Source organism: Panulirus ornatus, chromosome 30 (assembly GCF_036320965.1).
Source record: "Panulirus ornatus isolate Po-2019 chromosome 30, ASM3632096v1, whole genome shotgun sequence".
In the NCBI taxonomy this organism is placed as follows: domain Eukaryota; kingdom Metazoa; phylum Arthropoda; class Malacostraca; order Decapoda; family Palinuridae; genus Panulirus; species Panulirus ornatus.
Window position 1 is genome coordinate 23,822,493 of NC_092253.1, and position 16,914 is coordinate 23,839,406.

At 42.2% G+C, this 16,914-nt stretch overlaps 1 non-coding gene across 1 annotated transcript; it reads right to left on the bottom strand.

The window, feature by feature from the left end:
- Positions 1 to 15,225: 15,225 nt before the first annotated feature.
- Positions 15,226 to 15,298, bottom strand: TRNAR-UCU (transfer RNA arginine (anticodon UCU)). Its single transcript has one exon. It is a non-coding gene; the product is annotated as a tRNA-Arg (tRNA).
- Between the last annotated feature and the right edge of the window lie 1,616 nt (positions 15,299 to 16,914).

Genomic DNA, 16,914 nt, shown 5'->3' on the forward strand with positions numbered 1-16,914 from the left:
GAACCACTATTCCTTCAAACATACCCATTTTTGCTTTCCGAGATAATGTTCTCGACTTCCACACATTCTTCAAGGCTCCCAGGATTTTCGCCCCCTCCCCCACCCTATGATTCACTTCCGCTTCCATGGTTCCATCCGCTGCCAGATCCACTCCCAGATATCTAAAACACTTTACTTCCTCCAGTTTTTCTCCATTCAAACTTACCTCCCAATTGACTTGACCCTCAACCCTACTGTACCTAATAACCTTGCTCTTATTCACATTTACTCTTAACTTTCTTCTTTCACACACTTTACCAAACTCAGTCACCAGCTTCTGCAGTTTCTCACATAAATCAGCCACCAGCGCTGTATCATCAGCGAACAACAGCTGACTCACTTCCCAAGCTCTCTCATCCACAACAGACTTCATACTTGCCCTTCTTTCCAAAACTCTTGCATTCACCTCCCTAACAACCCCATCCATAAACAAATTAAACAACCATGGAGACATCACACACCCCTGCCGCAAACCTACATTCACTGAGAACCAATCACTTTCCTCTCTTCCTACAAGTACACATGCCTTACATTCTCGATAAAAACTTTTCACTGCTTCTAACAACTTGCCTCCCACACCATATATTTTTGATAATTCCACAGCGCATCTCTATCAACTCTATCATATGCCTTCTCCAGATCCATAAATGCTACATACAAATCCATTTGCTTTTCTAAGTATTTCTCATACATTCTTCAAAGCAAACACCTGATCCACACATCCTCTACCACTTCTGAAACCATACTGCTCTTCCCCAATCTGATGCTCTGTACATGCCTTCACCCTCTCAATCAATACCCTCCCATATAATTTACCAGGAATACTCAACAAACTTATACCTCTGTAATTTGAGCACTCACTCTTATCCCCTTTGCCTTTGTACAATGGCACTATGCACGCATTTCGCCAATCCTCAGGAACCTCACCATGAGTCATACATACATTAAATAACCTTACCAACCAGTCAACAATACAGTCACCCCCTTTTTTAATAAATTCCACTGCAATACCATCCAAACCTGCTGCCTTGCCGGCTTTCATCTTGCGCAAAGCTTTTACTACCTCTTCTCTGTTTACCAAATCATTTTCCCTAACCCTCTCACTTTGCACACCACCTCGACCAAAACACCCTATATCTGCCACTCTATCATCAAACACATTCAACAAACCTTCAAAATACTCACGCCATCTCCTTCTCACATCACCACTACTTGTTATCACCTCCCCATTTGCGCCCTTCAGAGTTATTTGTCTGCTGTACGATGTTATGACGATCCGTTCAGCAAATCTTTTAATTCTCCTAAATTAATGAGACCAATCACCCCTTCTTGACAAATGTTATCATGTACGTATATTAAAGTACTACTATTCTAATAGGTAAGTGTTGTCATCTTAAGGAAATATGATTCCATAATATATTTATCATATTATACGAAAGAATATACCCGAGGATTGGGGGAACAACCAAACTTACCGCATGACTTCACTAGTGTGAAGGCGACTAAAGGTAGCGTCCGGGGGTCACAATAGATCATGCACCTACCTGATTTTAATATTCTAGAAGGTGAGATGCATGAATAAGACTCCCTGGCGTTACTTGGAGTGCTCCGCAGCTCATTGGGGCTCTAGTCTGATGGGTTACCACTCAGGAGAAAGACATTCGGAGTTGTATGTTGAGGAAAGCGATGACCGAGTTTTGGCATAGAGTGTATGCTCAGGCAAAGTGGATGACCTTCAGGTGTTGTGGATATTTAAATAATATATCTAGAGTTATTAAGTATAATATCATAGAATAAGTATAATATCTGAATACATAGATTATTTTATATTTTTTGTTGTCGTGTTACCCGCTTTGAGATGGTGCGCTAAAAAACAAACGAAAGAATGGAGACCACCCCATATCATGTATATTCACGGTCCAAAAGAAAGAAAATAGCAATATTTTGGGAGCACTAGTATGTACAATAGTTTTGACACATACTTATCATGAGTTGATTAATGCTGTGTTTAATTCGCATCAGCAGCACACATGGATACTCGCCCCCCCATGTTGTAGGATGGGTAGACTAGGAAAGCACTTATAGGCATTCGATAAAGACTCGGTTCTAGCGATGCATTAAGCCGAAAATCAAGTCCTTCATCAGAGCGTAATTTCAGTTTACGCAAGGCGCTCACATGCATGATTTCTATCCATGAATCTCAACCGGATCAACGAGATCTCAATTCATCAGCCTTGACGATTTTCACAGCTTTCATGATCAGAGCCATCACACAATTGGTGAAGATTTTTGCATCAGTTTCCACTCCAATTGGTTGGGACGGAGTACTTTGTTCCATCATACCGGAAATATCTTGGTCAAACTTCTACATGTTCAATGTGCCCAAACCTTTCAAGGACGCATTTTGGCTCTCTATAACGCTTTAGTTATGTTTCCAAAACTCTTACCTTACATTATATCGAGCAAATCAGCCAATACAAATTGGCTCAAACAGTGTGATTCAGCACATCATACTTCATGGAGAACTATCATAGCCGAAGGCCAGAACCGATTTTGGAAATATTCAAACATACCCATTGTTGCAGGGAAATAATGCAAATGACTGGGAGATGTATAAAAGAAATAGGCAAGAGGTCAAGAGAAAGGTGCAAGAGGTGAAAAAGAGGGCAAGTGAGAGTTGGGGTGAGAGAGTATCATTAAATTTTAGGGAGAATAAAAAGATGTTTTGGAAGGAGGTAGATAAAGTGCGTAAGACAAGGGAACAAATGGGAACATCAGTGAAGGGGGCTAATGGGGAGGTGATAACAAGTAGTGGTGATGTGAGGAGATGGAGTGAGTATTTTAAAGGTTTGTTGAAAGTGTTTGTTGATAGAGTAGCAGATATAGGGTGTTTTGGTGGAGGTGGCGTGCAGAGTGAGAGGGTTAGGGAGAATGATTTGGTAAACAGAGAGGAGTTATTAAAAGCTTTTCGGAAGATGAAAACCGGCAAGGCAGCGGGTTTGGATGGTATTGCAGTGGAATTTATTAAAAAAGGGGCAACTGTATTGTTGACTGGTTGGTAAGGTTATCTAATGTATGTAAAACTCATGGTGAAGTGACTGAGGACTGGCGGAATGCTTGCATAGTGCCATTGTACAAAGGCAATGGGGATAAGAGTGAGTGCTCAAATTACAGAGGTATAAGTTTGTTGAGTATTCCTGGTAATTTATATAGGAGGGTATTGATTGAGAGGGTGAAGGCATGTACAGAGCATCAGATTGGGGAAGAGCAGTGTTGTTTCAGAAGTGGTAGAGGATGTGTGGATCAGGTGTTTGCTTTGAAAAATGTATGTGAAAAATACTTAGAAAAGCAAATGGATTTGTATGGAGCATTTATGGATTTGGAAAAGGCGTATGATAGAGTTGATAGAGACGCTCTGTGGAAGGTATTAAGAATATATGGTGTGGGAGGCAAGTTGTTAGAAGCAGTGAAAAGTCATTATCGAGGATGTAAGGCATGTGTATGTGTAGGAAGAGAGGAAAGTGATTGGTTCTCAGTGAATGTAGGTTTGCGGCAGGGGTGTGTGATGTCTCCATGGTTGTTTAATTTGTTTATCGATGGGGTTGTCAGGGAGGTGAATGCAAGAGTTTTGGAAAGAGGGGCAAGTATGAAGTCTGTTGTGGATGAGAGAGCTTGGGAAGTGAGTCAGTTGTTGTTCGCTGATGATACAGCGCTGGTGGCTGATTCATGTGAGAAACTGCAGAAGCTGGTGACTGAGTTTGGTAAAGTGTGTGAAAGAAGAAAGTTAAGAGTAAATGTGAATAAGAGCAAGGTTATTAGGTACAGTAGGGTTGAGGGTCAAGTCAATTGGGAGGTAAGTTTGACTGGAGAAAAACTGGAGGAAGTAAAGTGATTTAGATATCTGGGAGTGGATCTGGCAGCGGATGGAACCATGGAAGCGGAAGCGAATCATAGGGTGGGGGAGGGGGCGAAAATCCTGGGAGCCTTGAAGAATGTGCGGAAATCGAGAACGTTATCTTGGAAAGCAAAAGTGGGTATGTTTGAAGGAAAGATTGACCAAGAGGATATATGTGTCGGAGGTGGAGAGAACGAGGAGAAGTGGGAGACCAAATTGGAGGTGGAAAGATGGAGTGAAAAAGATTTTGTGTGATCGGGGCCTGAACATGCAGGAGGGTGAAAGGAGGGCAAGGAATAGAGTGAATTGGATCGATATGGTATACCGGGGTTGACGTGCTGTCAGTGGATTGAATCAGGGCATGTGAAGCGTTTGGGGTAAACCATGGAAAGTTGTGTGGGGCCTGGATGTGGAAAGGGAGCTGTAGTTTCGGGCATTATTGCATGACAGCTAGAGACTGACTGTGAACGAATGGGGCCTTTGTTGTCTTTTCCTAGCGCTACCTCGCACACATGAGGGGGAGGGGGATGGTATTCCATGTGTGGCGAGGTGGCGATGGAAATGAATAAAGGCAGACAGTGTGAATTGTGTGCATGGGTATATATGTATGTGTTTGTGTGTGTATATATATGTGTACATTGAGATGTATAGGTATGTATATTTGCATGTGTGGACGTGTATGTATATACATGTGTATGGGGGTGGGTTGGGCCATTTCTTTCGTCTGTTTCCTTGCGCTACCTCGCAAACGCGGGAGACAGCGGCAAAACAAAATAATAAATAAACAAATAAATATATATATATATATATATATATTTTTTTTCTTTTTTTTTTTTACTATATATATATATATATATATATATATATATATATATATATATATATATATATATATATATATATATATATATATATACGTATATATATATATATATATATATATATATATATATATATATATGAAATTTAATTTCATATTGACTCCCAGAAGAATGTGCTGTAGCCTGTAATTTGAAGGGAACATTATTTGAAATACAGGCATAGCGAAGTGTAGCTTATCATTTTGCCCTGATGTACGTTCCTGTTGTAATATTCTAACGATCAACACATTCGTAAGAAAGTTATTCAATTTCACCAGATGAATGGAAGTGAGAACAAGAGTATGTGAAAAAAAAGAATAATATTGATGAAGAATCATAAAGAAAATAACCATCGGTTTTTTTGTGGAGAAAAAACTGCCAATATGTGCGAGTCTGCCATTACGCAAACACTCACACACCTGCTCTGGCGCTGTCGACCTCCAGTCTTTACAGTTTTGTGACAGTGATGTATGGACACTATGATTATGCAGGAAATGCTAAAACCAGTTTTCCACTATAATGTCTTAGGGCAACGTTTTCCACACAGGAAATAATACGACAAAAGGACAAAAAGTAATCAGAATGAAAATAAAATCTACATCATTTCCAACTATGTTGCTCTCTTGTTAAGACTTGTCTTCTTTTATCTGGACTAGTGTTACTGCTTTCGTTACCGCAGGGGACCCAGGTTAGTTCTGTAACAGGCTAAAGCCTGGCAAGGTTTCGTTACAGTGAGCAGGTCCAGCCCAGTTTAATTACAGCAGGTGTCTTGCTAAGTTTCCTCACATACATTTTTCACACTTTAGCTTTATCACAGGTGGGCCTCCGTCATGACTACGGTACACGCAGGGGGTCGTGCCATATCCGTAGATGGTATGAGCCCAACTCAGTGTTGTTGTGGGCACTTGGGTTATGTTGATGATGGTAAAGATTCGCCTCGTTACTGGCATAGGTCGAGGGTCAGTAATGTCCCTACAGGCAGGAGCGCTACGCCCAGTTTCCTTCTACAAGCGGAAGACAAATCTAGTTCCCACATGAAGAAGACAGCCTCGTCTGGGTATGGGCTAGGTCCCAGCCGACACACGGGGTAACGACCCCTTCACATGTGGAACTCAGTGAAAGTGTGGGTGGCAACCTCTTCTCATGCTCAACTGTTGGTGACTATCACAAAAATAGGTTTACCGGCAGTCGCTCCCCGTATTCATTTTATCATTTTGTGGTGCATCCAGCACCAACCAGTCGTTTATTCTGTATTTTTCTGAGCTGCATGTTAGCCAGGATGTGAACAACATCCGCATATACTAGTCAGACAGAAGGGTTTACTATCCGTATCTACCTTCAACATGCACCGCTTCCTCTTGCTCCCTCCACTTCTCACACGTCCATCACCACAGACAGTCGCTCTTCACTCATCCTCTCCTTATATCCAAACCATTTTAGTATATTCTGTCCAGTTGTCTCAATCATACTTTTCTTATCACCACCTCTCTCTTACACTGCACAGGTTAGCCTTATCATAACGCCTTCCCTAGATCCATAAATACTAGGTACAAATACCTCTCGTAAGCGCACAGATTTTCCAAAGCAAATTCCTCGTCCACACATCCTCTGCCATTCCTGAAGCCTCATTACTCCTCTATACTATGATGCTCTAGTCACGCCACCACCCTCTCAATCACCACTCACATACAACTTACCAAGTACAATTGATATGTTTTTCGAGCATTCACTTCTGTCTCCCCCTGCCTGCACATGATAGTGCTAGGCAGGCATTCTGAGAGTCTTCAGGCACCTTAGCTAGGCTCATACATAATTTGCAAAATCCTGACTAACTATTCAACAATACAGTCAACCTCTATCTTGAGAAATCAAAATGCTTTCCCATTAACTCCACTCGCGCTGCCATACTTCACATCAAACAAGATTTGAACTAATTCTTCTCCATCTAAAAATCCATTTTCCATGTGTCTATCTCAGCACAGTTTCCTCGTTCCAAACGCGCACCTCCAGTAACCTCTCTTCTAACACATTCAACAGTCCTTCAAAATATTTCATCTTTCTTCCACTCCTTTAGATGCTACCACTTCCCAATCTGCTCCCGTCAGTGTTACACACATTTATGTTCTTGTTCTCCCAATCTCTTCACCCCCTAAAAGATTTTCTTGCTCTTCCGGAAGTCTGCCAATCCTCGCTCTGGACCATTCTTATCTGCCCTCTTTTTCAGCCCCTGCACCTTCCTTTTGACCTCCCCCTGCTACCACCTCTTGCACGGCCGCCTCCACTTCCAACCAGGACAGTCACGGTTGTCAGTCCTCTCTTTCCGTGAGTCATGAACCCAAGACGTATCGACTCGCAACTTCGAAGTTTTCATTTCCAGCTACTTCGAAGTTTTCGTTCCTCCTGAGTTTTGCTTATCAGTCGAGGTCGTGACGAGTCTCCACAAAGGCTAACTGTATTTGGTGTTAGCTTTGGTTTCGATCACTTAACAATAAATTACTGCAATGTCACTCATTCCTCCCCACACGAACCTGAGAGTGTAAACTCTTGAGTTCGAAGCTTAACTTGGGTAAACGGAGGCGCTCTCTGGGCTCAGGCAATAAGACCACGCCATTCCTCCTGTGACCACCATCATACACTGACTGTGGTATCGGTATTGCCTTGACCCTCAAGCGAGAAATACTAAAGATTCATATATGGAAATGGCTTTTAGCAAAGACTAATGATGAGTGGCAGTACCTGATATTGATTCAACTACCGGTGGTAGAATCACCATGGACTGGTCTGATGGTAGAAGGTAGAAAGTAGAGGAGAGTGAGGCATGATGTGTCAGGCATTCCTCTGGTAATCCAAGCTTGAAGGAAGAAAACTAGGACGTTTGCAAAAGGTATAAGAAAGTATTCACATGACGTCAGCGATGAGGTTGTAACCCTTGTGCAGGTGGCAATTTTCTAACAGCATTTCATTGGTTGCTTCTTCCCAGTCTCTACCCTGCGAACTCGCCTGTGGCATAATTGTTCGAAAACAATGGACGGAACGCTTTACGAAATTTCTTTCGACAGGCTGGTTCTATTGATGACTCGCTGTAATATGTAGTCACTGTGTATATAACAAGATATTTGATATATATATATATTCCATATAACACCACAGAATGATAATTGTTTCCTAGAGTTATATATTACAAGTCCTACAGTAAGTATGACTGCACCTTGTATGGATGAGTGTTCATCTGCACCTTGTATGGATGAGTGTTCATCTGCATCTTGTATGGATGAGTGTTCATCTGCACCTTGTATGGATGAGTGTTCATCTGCACCTTGTATGGATGAGTGTTCGTCTGCATCTTGTATGGATGAGCGTTCATCTGCACCTTGTATGGATGAATGTTCATCTGCACCTTGTATGGAAGAGCGTTCATCCGCACCTTGTATGGATGAGTGTTCATCTGCACCTTGTATGGATGAGTGTTCATCTGCATCTTGTATGGATGAGTGTTCATCTGCACCTTGTATGGATGAGTGTTCATCTTCACCTTGCATGGATGAGTGTTCATCTGCACCTTGTATGGGTGAGTGTTCATCTGCACCTTGCATGGATGAGTGTTCATCTGCATCTTGTATGGATGAGTGTTCATCTGCACCTTGCATGGATGAGTGCTCATCTGCACCTTGCATGGATGTGTTCATCTGCACCTTGTATGGATGAGTGTTCATCTGCATCTTGTATGGATGAGTGTTCATCTGCATCTTGTATGGATGAGTGTTCATCTGCACCTTGCATGGATGAGTGCTCATCTGCACCTTGTATGGATGTGTTCATCAGCACCTTGTATGGATGAGTGTTCATCTGCACCTTGTATGGATGAGTGTTCATCTGCACCTTGTATGGGTGAGTGTTCATCTGCACCTTGAATGGATGAGTGTTCATCTGCATCTTGTACGGATGAGTGTTCATCTGCACCTTGTATGGGTGAGTGTCCATCTGCACCTTGTATGGATGAGTGTTCATCTGCATCTTGTATGGATGAGTGTTCATCTGCACCTTGTATGGATGAGTGTTCATCTGCACCTTGCATGGATGAGTGTTCATCTGCACCTTGTATGGGTGAGTGTCCATCTGCACCTTGTATGGATGAGTGTTCATCTGCATCTTGTATGGGTGAGTGTTCATCTGCACCTTGCATGGATGAGTGCTCATCTGCACCTTGTATGGATGTGTTCATCTGCACCTTGTTTGGATGAGTGTTCATCTGCACCTTGTATGGATGAGTGTTCATCTGCACCTTGTATGGATGAGTGTTCATCTGCACCTTGCATGGATGAGTGTTCATCTGCACCTTGTATGGATGAGTGTTCATCTGCACCTTGTATGGATGAGTGTTCATCTGCACCTTGTATGGATGAGTGTTCATCTGCACCTTGTATGGATGAGTGTTCATCTGCACCTTGTATGGATGAGTGTTCATCTGCACCTTGTATGGATGAGTGTTGATCTGCACCTGGCATGGATGAGTGTTCATCTGCACCTTGTATGGATGAGTGTTCATCTGCACCTTGTATGGATGAGTGCTCATCTGCACCTTGTATGGATGAGTGTTCATCTGCACCTTGCATGGATGAGTGTTCATCTGCACCTTGTTTGGATGAGTGTTCATCTGCATCTTGTATGGATGAGTGTTCATCTGCACCTTGTATGGATGAGTGTTCATCTGCACCTTGTATGGATGAGTGTTCATCTGCACCTTGTATGGATGAGTGTTCATCTGCACCTTGTATGGAAGAGTGTTCATCTGCACCTTGTATGGAAGAGTGTTCATCTGCACCTTGTATGGATGAGTGTTCATCTGCACCTTGTATGGATGAGTGTTCATCTGCACCTTGTATGGATGAGTGTTCATCTGCACCTTGTATGGATGAGTGTTCATCTGCACCTTGTATGGATGAGTGTTCATCTGCACCTTGTTTGGATGAGCGTTCATCTGCACCTTGTATGGATGAGTGTTCGTACGTGACGTGTTTCCTATGCTGAACATATGTTGGGGATTCATTAAGGTAGAGGCACAGTATAACACACAACTTCAAAAAAAATTAGGCTGAGTGAAAGTTTTCCATGGACACTGGCTTGAGTGTGGTGAGACTGTGGCGTGAGTGTGGTGAAAGTGTGAGTGTGGCGTGAGTGTGGTGTGAGTGTAGCAGAAGTGTGGCGTGAATGTGGTAGGAGTGTGGTGTCAGTGTGGCGTGAGTGTGGCGCTAGTGTGGTGTGAGTGCGGTGTGAGTGTGGCGGAAGTGTGGTGTGAGTGTGGTAGGAGTGTGGCGGAAGTGTGGTGTGAGTGTGGTAGGAGTGTGGCGGAAGTGTGGTGTGAGTGTGGCGTGAGTGTGGCGTGAGTGTGGCGGAAGTGTGGTGTGAGTGTGGTAGGAGTGTGACGGAAGTGTGGTGTGAGTGTGGCGGAGGTGTGGTGTGAGTGTGGCGTGCGTCAGGTTCTGTGCTGGTGGTGGTGGTGGTGTGGGCGGGTTCGGTCCCATGTTATCTGTGGTGTGAGTGTGGCGGAAGTGTGGTGTGAGTGTGGTAGGAGTGTGGCGGAAGTGTGGTGTGAGTGTGGTAGGAGTGTGGCGGAGGTGTGGTGTGAGTGTGGCGTGCGTCAGGTTCTGTGGTGGTGGTGGTGGTGGTGTGGGCGGGCTCGGTCCCGTGTTATCTGTGGTGTGAGTGTGGCGGAAGTGTGGTGTGAGTGTGGTGTGAGTGTGGCGGAGGTGTGGTGTGAGTGTGGCGTGCGTCAGGTTCTGTGGTGGTGGTGGTGGTGGTGTGGGCGGGCTCGGTCCCGTGTTATCTGTGGTAGGAGTGTGGCGGAAGTGTGGTGTGAGTGTGGTGGAAGTGTGGTGTGAGTGTGGCGTGCGTCAGGTTCTGTGATGGTGGTGGTGGTGGTGTGGGCGGGCTCGGTCCCATGTTATCTTGTTATCATGACTGATTGTGGCAGATATCAAGCTTAGAATTACTCTATAAGACAACAAGGAACTCTTTATACCACTTTATCTTAGAGATAACCTTTGAAATAACTTATTGAATATACCCAACGCCGCTATACTTACCCAACTGACAGTATGAATGATAAATGGGATAATGACACAATGGCCATTATCTGGCCAGCCGACAATTTACCAATTTTTTTTTATCTTAACTCACCTTACTCACCTTACGCTATACTAACATATAATAGTCACCAAACCTTGTATAGCATTAGAATGATCAGACGAGCGTTTCTTAACACACACACACACACACACACACCGACCAACGCTTCAAGAGTTACCGAAAGCGAACAAGAACCAAAAGTCAGGCTGAATCACAACTCACAGCGAACAGGATGACATGAGCTATTAGCATTGGGTCCACGCTCAACCACAAGTAAAATATAGTAACAGCTTCCCCCTCCCCCCCAAAAATAAAGAAAAAATAGAATATTGCTTATCCCATTGCACACTACCTCACTTGTGTCCTACCGACACAACAGTACCTCACATTCTCTGCTTCGCCGGTTTCTGCCAAACACCATACCCTTGTTAGAAGTTGTGATATGTGGAACATTTGTGATATTCTATCAGAGTTCATGTGTGGAATATCTTGATTCTTTTTCTTTTTCGTTTTCGTGTTTTCACTACCAGCTCACCAGCTTTTGACTTGCCGTATGTTCAGTGGACACACGTTTCGCCTGTGAGCTTTGCTTCCCTGTGGTAGTAACATGAACCAGAGCCGCTACATGTGTTATGTGCATAGCGAGAACACCTGCTCTCTCTAGCGAGACAGGTGCCGAATACACACTACCATATTTTCTCTTTCTTTTCTCTTTTTTTAGCATTACCTTAATGTAAAAGCTTGCTTGATGTTCCTGTTTTGTTAAAGAAAAATGATGATGTTGATGTAGTCGTCAGCAATAATGATACGGTAAGGGAATGACTTATCAGAAGAAATGGTGTAACTTAACAGAAATGCACATCAAGGCCGGGCCTTATGAAACGGAAAAAGGAAAGACAAGGGAAGGCATTTACGAACTTTGGAGGAAACGAAGAACCTGGCTTTTGAAATGTGCCAGGTCATAGTTATTGGGGAAAACATGAGAAGGTTGTGAGGTAAAGGTGATGACTAAACCATCGCAAATATTCTAGCAGTTTAGAACACCATTATTATATATTACAAGCGCTAGTGCTTGTAATGTTGCTTTCCAGTACAATAACACCATCAGCAAGACCTTAATGAATAATAGGTCAAATCATGCAACAATTGGGAGTGTTTACGCCGTTAAATGCAAGGCATGTCAATATATTTATGTAGGCCAGACTGGTAAAACTGTAACGGAGAGGTGTTATTGGCACCGTCATGCAGTACGCAGGGATGACCACAAAAATGCGATCGCTAAACATTGTCATGAAAATGATCACCCTGGCCATAGATCTTGAAAATCCCGTTATTCTATACCCCTCTGCTGATTGTACCACACGTAACGTCATTGAATCTGTCTTAATTGCTAATACTAAAAAAATCAATTTGTCCCCAGGCAATTTTCAAAGCCGATCCTAGCATTAACCAAATCATTATGAGAGAATTGACAAAACACGAAAACATAAAAGTTGTTCAAGACACACCCAGCTACCCAGGTCAACCCCCGCCACGTGACCCCCTTAATCACTCTCCCTTACAACGGTTACTGCCAGACAAAGCAGACAGTGCTTGGTCTATAAAGATTGGTGTTGGACGGCGGGAATCAAGTGTGATTTTGGGATTTAGATAACTCTGTTAAGTACTGACACCTCTGATGAGGTGGATGGTCTCCACGAAACATGTCGTGCCACATATACAGAAAAAAATACATGTTAGATAAAGTTGTATGAACTCCTGCTGAAGTACATACAATAAATATATATATATATATATATATATATATATATATATATATATATATATATATATATATATATATAGAGTTCGACCAACTATTGTAGTAAAGCTGTCTGATCGTTGTAACGGCCAACTACAATTGTCAGATAATGTGAAACAATTTAATTACTGTATAAAAACGAATACGTAATAGAATTATCGAACGGAAATATGTCCAACCATCTCAGGAAAATCAGTCAAAAATAATTCCATTCATACCACCATGACAGTGCTGTAGCCATGATAGTTAATACGTTAATTACGTCGTGCCAGTGAATTAAAAAGAAAAAAGTACATTGCTAGTATTAGCATTAATAAAGTACATTGCTACTATTAGCATTAATAAAGTACATTGCTACTATTAGCATTAATAAAATACATTGCTAGTATTAGCATTAATAAAGTACATTGCTAGTATTAGCATTAATAAAGTACATTGCTAGTATTAGCATTAATAAAGTACATTGCTAGTATTAGCATTAATAAAGTACATTGCTAGTATTAGCATTAATAAAGTACATTGCTAGTATTAGCATTAATAAAGTACATTGCTAGTATTAGCATTAATAAAGTACATTGCTAGTATTAGCATTAATAAAGTACATTGCTAGTATTAGCATTAATAAAGTACATTGCTAGTATTAGCATTAATAAAGTACATTGCTAGTATTAGCATTAATAAAGTACATTGCTAGTATCAGCATTAATAAAGTACATTGCTAGTATTAGCATTAATAAAGTACATTGCTAGTATTAGCATTAATAAAGTACATTGCTAGTATTAGCATTAATAAAGTACAATCCAGCGTCTGTATACAGGTTGGTTTCCAGCTCGTAGAGGATCCAAGCGAGAGGGACGGGCGACAAGGTAAAGGCAAACACTCCAACTATGCCTGGGTCAAGTACACGATTTCTGTTTGCGCGATGCAGGTTCTACGCAAAAGGAAGTCTGAAACACTGTTATTCTGGAGACTTTTAAGGGAACTGGATTCCATTGTACTGTAAGTCACCTTTAGGTCCAAGACTGGTCGGAATGCAAGTTGGGCACTTGGCCGGATTGCATGAATTGTTATGAAGCTGAAGAGAATGGACCAAGTTGCTCTTCTTGCCACTTTTTTTCCTGACTCTACTCGACCTCTTGCACCTCCTACTCGTGTCTTCTGTTGTATTCTACCAAGTAAAGTCTTTGAATTCCTCTCTCACCTACAGGTGAGAGAGGCATATGAACCGGAATGGCATCACACCATCTTACGTCTTATATTGGAGATTGCCTCTGAGGAAGCTACGGTCCTTGCTCGTCTATTTCACTTCCATTTAAAAGTTCATTCTTCCATTCCTCATGGAAGCCTGCCTTGGTGCAGCCCATGAGCAGTTGACGTATCATTAAACATACGCTCGAAAATACACAAGGCAAGTAAACTGCTTGAATTTTCACGACTGATATTATTTTTCACCTCCATAGTTTAAGAAAAAGGTCTACAGGCATTATTTCCTTAATCACCCAATCCCTCTTCTACCCTCACTGTACTACACTGCATATATGACCTTCTGTCATTGTTTACACACAGCCTCGAGAGCACTAACAGGTCTGGTGTTGTTTGCCTTTAAGTGTATTTCCTTGTATCCCTCGCTGTCAACTGCTGCGACGCACAGAAAACGAGGGCGAGAGAGAAATAAGAACGGTGAGAAATATTCTCCTCAGCGTGTTAACTGACACCAATTTGTTCTGCGAAAGACGAAGTAACAAGGTGGTAGGATCGCTCTCCCGTGAGACGCAATATTTTGGTGGCTGAAGGACACCTCACTCCCCCTTGTACACACACTAGGCTTCACGAGTACCTAAGATATAGTTGTCGTGTTTCTATAAGATATGGTTCATATATATAGTTCACACGGACCTTAGTATAGTTCAGACGCTGCATATAAGACATGCACCAGTTAAGGATATATATATATATATATATATATATATATATATATATATATATATATATATATATATATATATATATATATATATATATATATAAACCTGGTTCACACTTCCCAGTGATTGTATAATCACTCATTCACTAATGATCATTTGGGGGAGTAATTAACGCACTTCAGATTCACTGATTAACTGATGTTTGGTATAAAGACAATTAATCATGTAAGACTCTTCACTCCCTGGCACTCAAGGTGGCAACATTCAAGAATGATTGAGGTGAGTGAATGACATCCACATTTTGTTGATCTGGTGATCGCTTTGATAAACAGAAGTGGAAGTAAAGCGAACGCCTTATTCCCGCACACACACACACACACACACACACACATATATATATATATATTCACTTTAGATTCGCAAGCTAACCAAGAAAAGACGAAGAGTAGGGACAGCTATAACCCGGCTGCTCTTCACCATGAATTTCAGCTTGGCCCGAGAGCTGTCTCCACGACACAGTAGCGACTCGTTCCGTGCTGAGGTTCGCAGAAGCAAGTGCTCACGTCCAAAACATGGTTCATCCCCAGTGGGACTCGAACCCACGGCCTCTGGATTAGAAGTCCAGCGCGCTTTCCACTGCGCCATGGGGACCTGTAGTGAGGTAAAGGCTGGACAACATTTGTTTTTATCCTTGTCTAGGGTGTGTTTATGCATCTGTGTGTGTCATGACCTATTCTTATTGTACGGGGAGAGAGTTTTACACTCGTGGGGTTCCATCTCTTGAACTTTATTGTTAAACAACTTTCTAAACATCTTTACGCTGTCCACATTCATAACCACATGATACAACTTGTTCCACTCATCCACAATCCCTACACTACAAAAGTTCTTGTTTACACAATTCCTAATAAGTATCTTGTTTATTTTCATGTTAAGTCTCCTGGCTCTTCTATCCTAGCATCTTCTGAAGAATCTTTCATTGTCTCCATCACCAAACTGGTTCATAAACTTAAAGGTTATGATCAAGTCACCCCTCATTCTTCTCTTTTCTATGGACAAATTTAAGGCCTATAGCCTTTCCACGTAGCTCAGTAATCATGATTTTTGTACTATCTCTGTTACCCTAATATGGATTTTTTTTTATCAGATCTTTGTGTCTTTTTAAATTGTAGTGACATTTGCGATGCACATCCTATTTCTTTCCAAATTTAAGACATTAACAGCTCGTTGAATAATTCTTGATCCATGTACTTTGAATGAGCTTCTAATGCTGGCAGAGAACAGTTTGCCTCCTTCACTTTCTTTCTAAAGTGGGAGTCTGGCGGGAGGTTGAGGGGAAGATGTCGACTCCCAAGTCCCTCTCACACACAGAAGAATCCTGAGGCTTACTTCCTTCACATTAGTATTCGTATGGAGGTCTCCTTTCACGGTGTCCCGTCTTCATTACTTCACACTGACCTGGATAGGACTTCACCAGCCATGTATCAGACCAACGCTGGAGCAAATCTACGTCTCCCTTGTAAGTTGACACGACCCTCCTCGTTTTTTGCTCCATTCACGGCCTTGGCATCATCTGCAAACACATGCAGGTAGGAGTCCAAGTCGATTGGCTAGTCATTCACATGGACCAAGAAGAGCAGTGGGGTCTAAGAACAGAATCCTAAGGCACGCCACTGGTGACCACAACCCATTTCAATGAGGCTCCTCTGACACATGTCCTTTATTCCTTTCCACTAACATGATCATTCCATTGAAAGGGTTTCCCTTTATTTAGGTCTAGTAACCTACATTTTCTATCAGCCTTCAGTATGGTACAGCCTCTAAGTGATTCTGGCAGTCCAGCTATACACAAACTACCCAGACTTTTCTTTGTGTCTAAAGTCGAGTTTACTCTTTCGTGGAAGTCTAAGAGGCCCTTTGCACATGACCTTCTTCCACTGTGACGTTGTTGCCTCTCACTTGGTCGGTTTCTCCCCAGCAAGAAGTCACACGCTTGCTTTTTGATGATATATATTTTTCCACTCCTTAACAGACCATGTTCGTCGTGGAGACTAGTCTGTAGCTTAGAGCATCTTTCCTGCCCTCTGTCATACAAATACGCATGAGATTTACCCTCTTCCATTTCCTCGGGACTTTACCTTTCTCCAGCGACATCTAATATGAAATCTGAAGTGGTTGGTCAAGTGTATCTGCAAACATCATCCGCCCGTATGAAAAGGATCTGTCAGGACCTCTAGTCTTATATAGGTCTAGATCCTTTAGTTCTC